This window comes from Loxodonta africana, unplaced genomic scaffold (genome assembly GCF_030014295.1).
Source record: "Loxodonta africana isolate mLoxAfr1 unplaced genomic scaffold, mLoxAfr1.hap2 scaffold_34, whole genome shotgun sequence".
NCBI classification, from domain to species: domain Eukaryota; kingdom Metazoa; phylum Chordata; class Mammalia; order Proboscidea; family Elephantidae; genus Loxodonta; species Loxodonta africana.
In genome coordinates, this window is record NW_026975055.1 from 835,313 (window position 1) to 839,510 (window position 4,198).

The 4,198-nt window shown below is 39.8% G+C and overlaps 1 pseudogene; it reads right to left on the bottom strand.

The window, feature by feature from the left end:
- Window positions 1-1,782: 1,782 nt before the first annotated feature.
- LOC135229532 (CCR4-NOT transcription complex subunit 11-like) lies at window positions 1,783-3,876 on the bottom strand (annotated as a pseudogene).
- Between the last annotated feature and the right edge of the window lie 322 nt (window positions 3,877-4,198).

Here is a 4,198-nt window from a genome sequence, read left to right on the forward strand (position 1 = left end):
TACAATGTAATCTTTACCTGCATCAGTGCCATTTTGCAAATGCTAACAATTGCTATGCCAATTGCAGGTGAAACATTTACCTCCCCTGCATGCTTCAAAAGAGAAATTCAGAATGTCTGTCCACAACCTTTAAGCTGGACATTGAGGCTGACCTGGGTAAAGAAGCCAAATCCCAGCTCTACCACTTCCCAGCATGTGGTCTTAGCTGTTACACTCTGCTGTAAGCTGCAGGTTGTTCATCTATAAATCTGGTTTAGTAAACCCTAACTCTAAAGGCTGGAGTAATAATTAAGTGAGATAATACATAAAAACAGTCAGCCCATCACCCACCTCCATGTAAGCATACTGCAATTGGTGCCTTCCCAGGTTGTACCTATGGTTGCAGTTGATGTTTTAATTACTGTCTTAGGCTGGGTTTTCTAGAGAATCAAAACCAGTAAAGCTTACAAGTATATAGAGAGAGGAAAATTTACATCAAGGAAATGGCTCACACGTTTATAGAAGCTGGAACATTCCAGGTCCATGGGTCAGGATAGAGGCTTGGTTCTCCTGATTCAGGGAGCTACAGGGGCTGGAGAACCCAAGTTTGGCAGGACAGAGAGCAGAGCTCTTGTTCACAGGCTGTACAGATTGATGGACTCCAAGATCAGCAGGGAGGACCAAAGGTAAGCTGCTAGCTTGAGCACGAAGAACTGGAAGTCAGACAAACAGGAGCCAGCTGCAGGATATAAAGCCAGCAGAAGACCAGGAATCTTGCCAGAATGTCCAGTTCTATTCAATGCAGTCCACCTGACCAACCTTTTACTCACAGCAGATCCTATTATGGAGGTGTTCACATTATGTCAGATCTCACTGTGGAAGTGATCACATCATAATACGACTGCCAAACTACATCACAACTGCCAAACCACTGAGAATCATGGCCCAGGCAAGTTGATACACAACCTTGACCATCATAGTTACTGCAGTTAGCAGGGAAGGTATCTGTCAGGGACAACTCATCCGCCAGACTCTGAATCCTATTATTTATAATCCATGACATGTTCAATGCCCAAGACAACCAAGCAAACAGTCAAGAGAAGAACAGCAGCTCCTACACGCTCTTTGGTCCCCAAAGAATAATTCATCCTACTAGAACTAGAGTCAATATTTATTCAACTGTAGGTGACACATTTTGTAAACCTCAGTATGAATTACATAATAAAAGTTTTCCAAGGAAATCTACCTATAATTGTTCTATTTTCTTTATATTTATTCTTTTCCTTTCTGAATTAATTTACTTTTGAATACAAACTCTGGAAAGTATACTTATGATTGAAAGGGTCTAGTTTAATGGAATTAATGTAAAAGAATTAAAATTAAGAAGTTTAAATATGCATAATCTATTTTAATAATATAGCAATAGTAAAGCATTAAAACACATTCTTTACAACTTCTGAGATCTTTACACTAAGCAAAAAAAATCATGACATGGTATTGTTTGTTGCCATTGAGTTGATTCTGACTCATGTCTACCTCCTGTGTGCAGAGCAGAGGTTTTCAAGGCTGTGGTCTTTTCAAAACAGATTTCCAGGCCAAAGCTTTCTGAATACGTTCAAACCCCTAATCTTTCGGGTAGAAGTCTAGCACTCAACCTTTTGCACTACCCAGAGACCTGTTCCTGACATATAGTTTTATATATGTTCAGATGATTGACTACATTACTCATACTCATTGCTGTTGAGTAAATTGTGACTCATAGCTACCCTATAGGACAGAGTAGAACTGCCCCATAGGGTTTCCAAGGCTGCAAATATTTACAGAAGCAGACTGCCACATCTTTCTCTTCTGGAGAGGCTGGTGGGTTCGGCTGGTGAGTTCCAACTGCTGACCCTTTGGTTACCAACCAAGCGCTTTAACCACTGTACCACAAGTGCTCCATATATATATATGAGGTTTTATATATATATATACACACACACTTATTTTTTCATTAAAAAAAGAACTTCAGTGTAAGGCACTGTTGTCCAAGAGTTAAATGAAGAGTAAAAGTCCACACGATACCACCTCACTATAATGTTTCTCAAACACATCATTTACCCTACCACAGACATGAGGGTAATAATAGCACCCACTCAGGAAGCTATTTGAAATGGTATTCCTCTCAAAGCACTAACTGGTGTTTTTCCTTAAAAAAAAAACAAATAAAAAATAAAACTTAAAAAAAGATTATGTTATACTAACAATAATTACAGAAGAACTAGTCTTGAGAGAGGGGGAGAAAAAACAAACAGAAAACTGTACCAGCTATTCCAGCCTAGAAAAAGCTTTCTAGTAGTTCCCAAGTTTTTGTAAGAGTCCCAAGGAATACATTTCCTCTGTTGTCTAGTAATCCCCACTATAAGAAGGGATAAATTTAGAAGTGTGCCCTTGGTTCAGATGGTGTTTAATGAGAAGTTAAGAGCTACCTGTGCAACTGGGCTCAAGAACCAGATTTCTCTTGGTCCTCTGAGGATTCAAAATACTCACCTAATGTCACATCAAGGACAGGATCACAAATTTTTAAGACTATCTTAATTTACTATCATGAAATACATTAGCACTGAAACCTCAGGAAAACTGGATTCATGAATTATCAGAAGTCTGCAACGTGGCTTTTAAACAAAAACAGGCACTTTGCTCTTTAGTGCTTATCTGCTCTTTTGCAATAATAGTTTTCTGAGATAACCGATCCTCCCATGGATAACAAGACACCTAAAAGACACATTTTTTTCAATTTCTTACCAAAAGTTCATCTAAAGGTAAAAAGTCATCCAGGAAAGTAAAACTTTAAGTAGATAAAGTATTGTTTATATGCACTACACCACGCAATCCACTCAGGGTTTTAACAGTTTTAAAAATTAAACCACGGTACGAGTGAACAATGACTGGTGTAGTTTCGATGAGGTATTACTTTGACATTTTAGTCTCAGAAGGGGTTTCCCCAGTATCCAACGTCTTCAACAACCAGAAAAGATCAGCAGCTTCTCATATCCTAAGGGGTTCAATACAGAATGCCTGAACTTCTATAAACAAGTCCTGCACGTTAATAATTTCGTTACAGATCAAGGATTGGAGGAAGACACAGACAAGGTGCACCAAATGACCCTTAAATTGTTCACAAGTAGAGATGCAATTGGATATATAAAGGTGGATAAATTCAAGAGGTAGATCAACAGCTGTAGTTAACTGATTTACAACTTCCATTGAATGTAAGGACATGTCGATATTGACCAGCACTTAAAAATACTCGGTTATCTGGTTCAACTGCATTAATTTCAGCAACATTTCTATAGCAGCTAGAGACTTGTTTTCCACGAGATCAGGAGGATTGGCTGGAGTCAGGTCAATATGATAAACAAGTTTTGCATTTTTTTTCAACTCACCAAGGAATGTGTTTGTTGAGGAGAAGATAAGGGGTGTTTGAAGGCTTTGGCCATTATCTGCTTCATCTCTATACCAGTGCTATTCTTAACAGACATTGACTTATCCCACTGAATTGCATGGTCAGTCTCCGTTGGATTTAGCCATGCCAACTCATCCTCACAAACATGGAGTGGAGGTGTTAGAAAAACGCTAGCCAAAAATGGCTTTCAATAGGTGGTTTTGGTCCACTGACTAAAGCTTCTGTGTTTTGAGAGGCAACCAAACTGTCAAATCCAAAAATGGAAGAATTGAGGTCTGGGTCACTGAGAATGCTAGGGAAGCTAGCTTTACTCTGCGTTGGCAATTCTGACTGGCACTCAGCTAAGGCTACTTGAAGCCCACTTATGTCCACACACTGACCCCTGTTTCCAACACCCATGAAAGCAATCTGGCGAGGTGCTTTTAAAAGAGTTCCCTTGATGGTTCCAGCATTAGCTGGGAAAGAAAAAACTGTTCTGTTGGAGTTATAGGAGGTAAAAATCCTGAGAGTCGTGGTCAGTCTGGCTCCTGGCCACCACGTGCAGGCTTCACAGGGTTGAACAGGTGCCTGAAACTGGTAACAAAGGGGTTGGCTGCAAGCAGATTGAAGTTGTCAAGGATTTCATTTTACTTGGATCCGCAATCAACGGCCATGGAAGCAGCAGTCAGGAAATCAAAAGACACTGGGCAAATCTGCTGCAAAGACCTCTTTAAGTGTTGAAAACAAAGATGTCACTTTGAAGACTAAGGTGCACCTGACGCAAGCCATGGTATT